The following is a 10,610-nucleotide window of genomic DNA, read 5'->3' as shown; positions in this document are numbered from 1 at the left end:
GTCTTCTAAATTTAACAGCGACCGGTCAGGCCCTGCTCTCAAGGTAGCCAGAAGAACATTTCCTCCCGTTCAACTCGGAACGCGATGGCGCGTGTGAGTTGAATTCAACGTTACTCGTTTCAGTGCACTTCACTGACGTTCAAAGATAACATCAAGTGGCAGAATAAGTTCATCTGAAAATGTGCAACCAGGAAAGATTTGCATTCAGCTTCTTTCCGCCGAATGCGAGCAGCGAGCCGGCGAAGTTGAGGTTCTTACTATTTGTCCTCGCCGTCACTGTTTTTTCATACAGTTCTGAGAAAAACTAGAAATAGACGCTTGCTTACGGAAGTATGACCTCATTCAACGTACAGGGAGTGAAAGAGCCGATTCAGTTTCATCACCTCAGGCCACAAACTCCTCGAGAAGCCAGCGAATTGCTAAATGTTAGCGCGTTGGGTTGGAATGCAAGTAGGGTTTACTGTACATTACACTCATGTTAAACTCACATGAGTTGCTTTTTGGGAAACATTTGTCACTAGAGGGGTCGAAAACGTTTCGGACTGAGCTTTTGTAAGCGAGCTGCCTTCTGTTCACAGTCGAGGTCAGGATCAATTGAAAGACGAAGAAAAAAAAAAATGTCCTCAGAGATAAACTCAAATTCTTCAATACAATTGATTCAAATTGAGACATTCTACCGTCACCAAATTATTAAGCTTCTACTCATACAGGGGGTTCCCTTATGTTCTATTTATTTTTTTCTTCAACAGGTGTCAATGCATTATACGGGAGACTCCGGTAACATCCTTGAGTAAGTTGCTGTTTTTCGAAACTCCATGAACAGCGCAGCTGGAGCAAAGTGTTATTAAGTAATGGTGGTCTCGTTTGTATGTGTGCAGGATTACGTCAAAACTCACGCGCAATTTTGATGAAATTGTTTTGAGCGCCCGATATGCAATTCATCCATCCATCCATTTTCTTCCTCTTATCCGGGTCGCGGGGAGAGACGTTCAAGTACGGATGCCCGGACTTTCCCCCCCCCCCCCCCTAGTTCCTCCGTCGGGACACCGAGGTGTTCCCAGGCCAGCTGTTAGACATACTGTTGTCCCTCCGGCGTGTCCGACGTGTTCCCGGAGGCCTCCTCCCGATTGTGCGTGTCTGGAACATCTCCCCCAAGGGAGGCGTCCGGGAGGCATCTGAAATAGATGCCCAAGCCATCTGGCTCCTCTGGATGCGGAGGAGCAGCGGCTCTACTCCGATTCTGCGCCTCCGACCTAATCCCATCCCAACTCCCAGCCCAAGATCTAATACAGTTATTTGTAATATTTTTTGGAGACATTTCAGAATGTATTCTGGATCCAACTACATAGAAAATTACATTGTGGACTACAGTGGAAGTGTAGTTAGCATGAATGGTTGCTTGACAAGCGCTCTCGAAAATGCACAGTTGGGATGGGAGTCTCTTTCTCTCTCTACCTCTCTTTGTCTTGCTCGCAATGTTCTGATCTCCTGCTTCGATGTCAGTATTGTACTAAATGCTGGAGCTGTAGTGAGGATTGCGTGGATCTCTTCACTTCCCGTAGCTTTCATCAAGCCGTTATTCTTCTGACTGCAAACGAGTTGAGACTGAATCAACAGCAGCAGCCTGCTGGTTTCTGCCCCTTTTGTCAACACGCAACTAATTCTATTAAACTGATCTCCATGCAACCATCATAATTCTCTGCTGTCAGTGCATCAGCTAATAGTTTATGATGCCCGTCCTAAGCCTTTGCAGAGGGCTGCAGTTTCAGTGTCATAATATTCATTTGGTTCTGTTGTTGTTGTTGTTTTTTTGCCTTGCCATTTGTTACGTTGGCTCTTGTTGGATCACTCGAGTGGCCGGCCGTCTTTTTCTGGAAGGTCTCTGTGCAAGGTAATTGGAAAGCAGCGGAACCACAGCCCCTCCACTGTACACATTTTCACCACACGACACTTGAAAAACACCAATCATACTTTCCTAAAAGCATTCCGCAGTCCCTCCGGATGACCTCTCAGCCGTGGTTCCATTTCAGAATAATATTTTTTCATTCGACTTGTTCTTGGCAGGTTAATGCTCGCAGATGTCTGCACTGCTCAGATGGCTTGAGGGGGCAGGTACCATCTGAGCTGTGTCGGGGAGAGAGAGAGTCATTTTAACAGCACTCTCCACTTTGCCTGACACATAATTTCCTAGTACCAATGAATGTGCTAATGAGACAAAATGTTTTTTTGTTTTTTTTTTTCGAGAGAACAAATCTTGGCGGGCATCTCTGGATTATTCACTGGACCTGATAAGTTAGCAAAGACTCGCCAAACAGAATTCACAGACGCAGCATGATGCGTGACATCCCTGCTGCGTGCTGCATGTTCACCTTTATTATATTCTTAAAGTTGGCGTCAGGCATGTTCGTGTGTGCTAAAATACAATATAGAAGATGGCAGCACAGCACTTGGGGTACACACATAAGAAGTGTGAGTGAGCCTGTTTACACAAATTCAAGTTATACAATGTATTTAGCTTTTTTTTTTTTTTTTTTTTTTTTCTTCACACTGAAGGTGATGAATCACGCATTCGCGCTCAGGATTTGTTTCCTGTGTATGTGGGCCATCCTTGACTGACTGTGACAATGTGAAGGCAGTCTTCATGTCACCCTGCAGAAATTGCAGTAACAATAGAGAGAACAAAAGAATGCCTGGGTGTTTTGTGCCCGAGAGTGTGACAAAGTGATCGATGCCAATCGTTTTTTTGGACTGGGGCGCACGAAATTGAGGTGTGTGTGTGCAGGTGTGCTATTGTAATAGCATGTTGAAAACACTGTAATATTTGGCGGTCCGCAGATTTTTTTAGATTTCTCAGTTCACAAAATTATAAATACTCAGTAGTTTGTCAATTTGACAGTTCATATGAGATCAGACTAAAGGTTTTTATGTCCTGTTTGTCTTTAACAAATAATTTTAAGAAAAAATTATTCACGCCAAAGTCAAAGTGGTCATTTTAACTCCCTAATTAATAGTATAGGCAGTGTGTTAATTAAGACTTTTGAAATGATTTACTGTCATACAAGTGTAAGAGTAAGTTAACCGCAATTTAGGGTTAGGGTTAGATTAGATAACACTAAATTGAAATAAAAAATGACTCCGCTTTTGGTGATGTGACGTCAGCGTGGCTCAAACTGGAGAAGAGGAAATTGCTGTAGGTGAGTCAACTTCACGCATCATACTTCACATTCTTCATTCTCATACTAGTGAATTCTTCTTTTCTTCAGGGTATTGATTTATTGCTGCTTTGGACATAGTGGAAACGGCAACATGTGTGCGTCTTTCCTTGCAGTAAGTTCAATTTAGTTACATGGCCACTTCCGCACGTCCTCTCTGCGGTCACGTCTGTGGCGCCATCCCACAAAAAGACCAAGACAATGATGAACACACTTGTGGAGTTAATCCTTTACATGCTCAGAGAGCTGAAGTCAGATTTGCTGGTGGTGGCATCGTATTGGATTCATGTATATTCTAGTTTTGGTTACCAGCCGCCGGCACCACCCAGCGTTCGCGCCACTGCCCAGCGAAGATTTATTTTGTTTAGTTATGATGCTTAATAGTAAGTGACTACATGGCAGACAGCCAAAATTAAGCACTGCTAGCAGAGCCCCGTAGAGCCTCGTGGATGTCAAGAGGCAGGCTATATTTGGCTGCTATGTTCTCTTCTCAGAGACAAGTTCTAGGTCTGGACTTGACATTTCTCTTAGACTGGAAAAAAATGGGTTTGGGTCAGTGAGTTTTGAAAGGAGGCGGAGTGTTGTTGATGCCCAGAGGACGGTGTTGGGCTCTGCTCTATGCAGCCTTTTTGTTATGTTCTCTTTGTCTGCGCAGTGCACAAGTCTCGGATGATAGCATGTCGTAACAATTACAATAGATTTACTTAGGCACAACATGGTGTCAATAAAGAAATGCACTGTGGCATGAATAGTTCCAAAGCAACAGTACAGACTGTTTTCAGCTAGCAAAAACTGCATATGTTTTTTTTTTTTTTTTCCTCTTATACATCAACACAGTCCTATGGTCTTTAGTTTTGACAAATGATTACACGCCTGGTTGGTTCTTTTGCAGCGTGCTGTCAATCCATGGGTGGAAAAGAAATCATCGCAAGTTGAGAGCGGGAATGTGTTCGGTGAGATGCAGCATATTAATATGAGATGTCGAAAATCAGTTAACAGTTACGATGACAGAACGTGTCATACTCACTGAATGTTTGCAATGTCACCAAAAATTATTTAGCCGTCGTCAAAGGCGGCGCAAAGTTGAACTCGACTTTGTGTGGTGTTGACGTGCACCACAAGCGCGGAAGTCTGAATGTATTTGTTGTCATGAAAAATCAATTGCATTCACACCTTTATTCGTTGTGTTCGTCTTGGCTGCGACGCCTCTATTCGTCAGTCCTTTAAATCAACACCAGGGTGATGCTCATAAATATTCCAATCGTTTTTCCATCTCACATCCTCATCCAGCATCGCCTGCTGGGCGAAAAAGTCACCACGGTTCTCACAGGGTAGAGTTTGGGCTGAGGCGGCTGGTTCCAAAAGGAGCGAGCAAGGATGCATGCGGGAGGAATAGATGGAAGGTAGAGGAGGAAGGAGAAGGTGAGGCCCAGAGCAAGAGGTTCATTTTTTGGTCATCTTACTTCCCCATGCATAACCAGGGGTTAGCGACACACCTGTTTCCAGAACAGTTTCTTAAACTAATGAATACGTTTTGTAGTGAGCACGTGTAACTTGTCTTCTTAACCGGGTATACTGTATTTTTTATTTTTGGGAAAAATATTGATACAAAATAAAATATCTGCATCTGATTATATTTCTGAATAATAATAATTTCATTTGAGATGTCTTGCCGTTATTATTGATTTGAATCCCACAGATTGGTTGGGATTAGACAAAGAAATATAAGCGATGGCTTTCCAAAGAGGATCTCGTTAAAAGGTTTGCTGCAGATCTTTGTTTTCACTTTTCGCTGTTTGTGTCACTGTGGTGTGAATGAAACATTCCGTTCGGGAATTAAAATGTCAAGTCTTCTGTCGTCCTCTGGAAGCACAAACATGCATATTGTCTGAATTTGAAAACAGTCTGTCAGTGTTCAAATGGGCGGTGCTGTGACAAATTGAGAAAAAATGACATGGATCTTACAAGTTTGATGAAGTTATAGTACCCGAGTTTGTGGAGCAGAGTTATTAGAGTTGCTTGTTTGATGGTGAATCATCAAACTTTGCTACCAAGTTGTGGCCACATGCTACTTTATAGGCTAAAAAGCTTTACAATGTAGGGTTTATTGTTAAACAATAAACAGCCATTGAATTGAAAGTATTTTGCTGGCATTGGTTCTTAAAACTTTGCCTTTGCATCCTGCCCCGACGGATATCGCTGCCAAAAATACGTATCGACTGGTTGAACTGGTGTCGGTTGCTATTCTTCTTTTTCCCTAGGTTGTCGGAGGGCCGTTAAGGTGGCCATACGGGACCACTTACATACAGAAACAACAAACAGAAATCACCAAATGGCTGCCAAATTTGATGAGTTTTGTGGTATGCGAGGCCTGCCAAATGATGGTTGTAAGAATAAACCTTGCTCTTTAGGAATGTAACCAAGAGAAATCATTCAAAAGTCCTCCTGGAGGCCCTTTTCTCCTTATTCCCATTTACATCGACTTTATAATTTTGTACTGAGAGACGTTTTCCGCTAAGGCTTTTGCGTTGCCTTAATGATAAGAGGAAGAGCTATTTTTTTTTTGGGGGGGGGGGGGGGGGGGGGGGGAGGTATTGTCGCTTCTAAGGCCTTTGAGACATGCACTGCAGGAGGAACAACTGTACCGTCAAGCTGTGTCGGCGTCGGGGGAAGTGGCCTGGACAATAAGCGGCATCCCACACTTCCTATAGTAAACTTGATTTCCTGCTTACAGCGTTTGAAGCAGACCATTTAAAGTACTGTATGAATGGAACTTTAACGGTCAATGACAAAAAGAAGATGGCAACATATAGTTAATTATTCTGAATTTTCACATTATAAGTGGGGATTCGGTCGGAGACAACATTGCTTGTGTTTTTGAAAGATGTGTTTCCTCAAACGCTGCAGCACTCTTACATATTAAGATAATATCGCCAGGCCCCGCCGAGGGATGATGCAGGACTCCGGGTCAGGATGTGCTCTGGAAGAACGCTTCTGATACAGAACCTTTGTTTTTATGAATCCTGCAGGGAATATTTTAAGGTCAGCCAACCGAGCGTTGCAGGATTGCAGTTCCACTTGTGTCTGTTGCTGATGTGTTTGTATGCGGTTACACATGAGGCATCTGGCTTCTTCTTGTAGTTTCACTGCTCCAAAAAGCCTACTTTATTTTGTCACGCTATCATGAAGATTATTCTAGTGAAAGCTATCATGAAAATGAATAGTAAGCAGATGGTTAATAGTAGGCTACAGTGTTGTTTTGTTCTTGAAAAAGTGGCGAACATAAAGGGCTGAATGTATGTAGGTGGAAGTTGTACAACAACATGGTCAAGTTGGTCCAGCGGATCAATGCTTTCCAACAGAGATGAGCACATTGATCAGTAAAAATACCAAGCGCTGCCCTCTGTTTCCAGTGTGCCTTTGTGCTCTGTCTATTTATAGAAAGCCAATGGCAACAGATGAATGCACCGCGTCAGAGACCTATTCAAAGTTAGAAAGTAAACTGACCTCAAGTTCAGTGCACAATACGTGGATGCTTTGAAATTGCTTTGAAAAATGTCTTTTTGCCACTTTGGAAGACAGCGCTTCAGCGGGTTCGTTCAGGCTGCGTTTTAAAACTCAGCTGTACGATTGGAATCGGCAGATGATTGACTGATGGCGCATTTAAAAAAAATAAAAAATAAAATCCCTTCTTTGAATTGTGACTTTGAAATCAGCTCTTCGTGACCAAGAAAAATGACAGCAACAAAGAAATTTGATTTAGTACAGTGCATGAGTACAGGAGTTCCGGGATAGATATACTGTATACAACAAAACCACTATGCGCAAAAAAAGCTACTCAACAACCACTGGAACATAAGTAAACGCAAAATAAGTTGACCACTGTACAAATATTGTACTAACGTTTTGATCTTGACTGATCTGAGCTCTTATGAGGTACGCCGAGGCCTCACAAATGTTGCTAGTCTTCTGTGACGTCAAGCATTATGACTAGCTGTTCGATACCAGTTATGAGTAGTCCCTCTTGAGTACTCACCGATACCGCTAGTACTTTTGATCCATAAAATTTCAATGATCACAATGACATTTAATTGTGAGCGCGATGACTGGCTGATGTGTCAAACTGCGCAAACTACTGGCGAGGAGCCCTTGGTACGCTGTTAGATCTTTTTCGGCGCCCGATTATTTTTTTGTGCCGACTTTTCCCAAATTCAAATTGTACTAGGGTTTTGCTAAGGAGTCGGAGATATTTATCTATTCAGTTACTGTATTTGAACACAGGGGCTCGGAATCCGCGTCAGTGAGTCGGTATATGGGCCTGTTATGGGCCTTGTTGATGAAGGGAAGAAACTTCTATTTTTCATGTTAACTCTTATAAGAGCGGAAGCTGCGCTCCAATTAACTGTGTTGTTATTATTGGCTATGTTGCCAAACTCGCTGGCGCTGTTTCAGAACGAAGCTGCGAACATGACTGCCTTCAAATGTGTTTTTTTTTTTTTTTTTTTTTCATGTTATTTGATCCAGCCTCTTAAGTGCATTCTATATCGCCGTGAAAGTCCAACAGGAAATACCACAGGATGCTAGACAGAGTAACCTAATAAAAAGTGAGCGCACCCAAATCATTAGTGGGGAAACACTCACGTAGCACATCCAGATGTACACACTAATTGGATTTCACCATCACATCAGCAGTTGTAGGTACTTTGTGCTTTTATGAGAATGACCGCAAGGTAAATGAAAAACGTTTTGAAGCCTTCGAACCTTGAGCAGGTAGAGGCGCTGACTAGCAAATGCACAGACATGAGCACCCTGTCCCCTTTCCACCAAATGAATGGAAAATCTCTTCCGCTGTTATGGTGACTCATGAAGGGGGGGGAGGCAATAAGGTCATTTGGGAGGAGGCTCAATTTCCCTCCAGTGTCAGGGCAACCTCCTTGGAGAAGATCCTCAGGGAAGATAGCGGGGAGCGCTCTTACGTCAGGGTTTGCCGCTCTCGCACGCTGGCGCTCTCCGAGGAGGAACATCCCTCTGAGCAGAGGAATGAGCACCTCTGCTAATGATCTTATTCACCGTTCTGCACGCTGTTCTGAAGCAGACCAACTTCAAAACATGTTTTTATGTTTAGTCGCTGGAGTGTCCCCTCGTGTGAGTTTAAAGGGGCCCTTCAGTTCAGAGAACAATAAAACGCTCACTCCCTCGCACCCATGGATCATCCGCTGTGAAAACACATTTTCGAGCCGGATCACATTTATATAGCGTGGTGTTTGTCCACCTAATTTATTTCTTGCAACACTTATCCCTCTCCCGCCTGCCTCCCTGCTGGGTTTCATCATGCACACTTTGTCACAAGGCAGCAGTGCCATGGTGATGAAGCCACAGAAGTCGGGTGTTGACTTGGGACTGGTACATTAACCGTGGCAAAGTGAGAGAGCTTGGATGGAAGACGCATACAAGCTCCTCTATGTTGACCACATTTTCTTACAATACATTAGAGGCCTAATGTACCAAGATGAGAAATATCCATCCCCAAAAGATCATTTAAGTTGCATGCATCCATAAACAACACGTTTATGAGCTTGCTCTATAATTTCTCCCAGAGAAAGTGTGTGTGAGTTTTACATTGGATAAGAACACTACCTGTATTTGTACAGTGCATACACATGCATGTACTGATGGTGCGTTGCCACATTCTCTCTCAAGCTGTTTTGCCCACATTCATTCTGCCGGCCGGTCGGTCGGTGTCTTGAACCAGCGTCCCCGCGGCGGCAGGTGACGATCTTAACCACTTGGCCACGGCTGCCCCTTGACCTCCAGATTTCAAACTGGTCCTCACAGGTCCAGATGGCTGGCCCCTGCACGTCAGCATTTTAGCGCTCTCTGCTTGCTCGTTCCAGGCAACTTCAAAGAGCAAAAATCTCAGTTTTACTTTGTCAACTAACTGCATTTTGCCATATGACCGTTAACGTTATTGTTATGATAATTGTTTTCAAAAGATTCATTACGATTCATATAATAATATTCAACCCAAAAAAAGTCATCTACTAATTGCAATGCATGATTTTTATACATACTCTCATGAGTACAGGCTGGATATAATTGGGCACACACAGCGGCAGTACACAGAGTGACTATCCTGCAGAGACGCTGACTTTCATACTTAAATGCTTTAATAGGACTAAAGTAGACAAAGGCCACGGGTGACGCAGTAGGAGCTATAACGGTCTCGCCACATTGCCGGTTTACTGGGCCCTGGCAATTGGATGGAGCTATTTCCCATCTGCAATCCCTCATCAGCTCCAGGAAGCCAGTCAGAAATAAACATTTTAGGTTAATCACCACTAACATATATTTCAAGTTAATACCGGGAACAGACTGTTGACCGATTGACTCCAATTTATAGGTGTAATATACAAAGCAGAACAACATCATATCAGTTTAGGACCAATACTTTGTTCGAGGAACATAATTGAACGAGGTAATTCTGCAACATGTACTTCGGCAGATTAATTTTAGCATAAGCCATTGACTGCTTGCTCTCTTTCTCTCGCACTCTCTCTCTCTCATATAAATAGGGACTCCGTTCTCTTTTTATTCATGTGATGGACTCACTTCCTCTTTTGATCAACTATTCTTGGCCTTGGTTGAGGTCAGCCACTGGGGCTGGGGGTCAACAATCTCCCGCGCTGCGACAGATGCTGCGACAGATGGAGTTCCGAGTCTTTAGACGTCATCACCTTGGACTTGAGGACTTGGTACCTCGCACACGATCTTAGCCAGTGGGAACTCCGACCACTTTGTGGGGACGCGGTTGCATGTGCAACCGAAGTGTCAAGAGCTTCCTCCTTGCTTAAAATGTGCACCAAGTAAAAGAACTTTTGATTTTAAGATGAAAAAAATACACCGAGTGCTTATCTCGCTAATTGGCTCACATGCCTCATAATTAATGTCACATATTAGTTGCGCATTCCCTTCTTGCCTTCTTCGGCTGTGGTGTGTTAAAAGGATGGAAGGGTTAAATGTTTGTCCAGCTGAAATAACACGGTAAAGGCCCCGTGTGTGTATGTGTGTGTGCGTGTGTGCGTGAGCGTTTGCAGCCAGTCGTCAGAGCTCAGCACCTAAAAATAGCTGTGCTGGCTCCACGCCCCTGGCTGGGGCAGGTCAAATTATGAAGGAAGATGAAAAATTTAAAGGCACAGGCTGCTTGGCCACAAAGCTGCCTTCGTGGTCACATTTGATTTGACATCATGGGAGGGAGTCACATTATGTCAACAATGGACGTTGGCTAGTTTTGGTAGACATATTAATAGAGCGCTCATTAAATTGTATAGTTTCTCGAGGTTTGGGTTTTATAAAAAGAGTGATGTGTTTGCATTTTCTCATCCCCTCACATTGCACATC

Source organism: Phyllopteryx taeniolatus, chromosome 6 (genome assembly GCF_024500385.1).
Source record: "Phyllopteryx taeniolatus isolate TA_2022b chromosome 6, UOR_Ptae_1.2, whole genome shotgun sequence".
Taxonomy (NCBI): Eukaryota; Metazoa; Chordata; class Actinopteri; order Syngnathiformes; family Syngnathidae; genus Phyllopteryx; species Phyllopteryx taeniolatus.
This window is presented reverse-complemented; position numbering follows the sequence as displayed.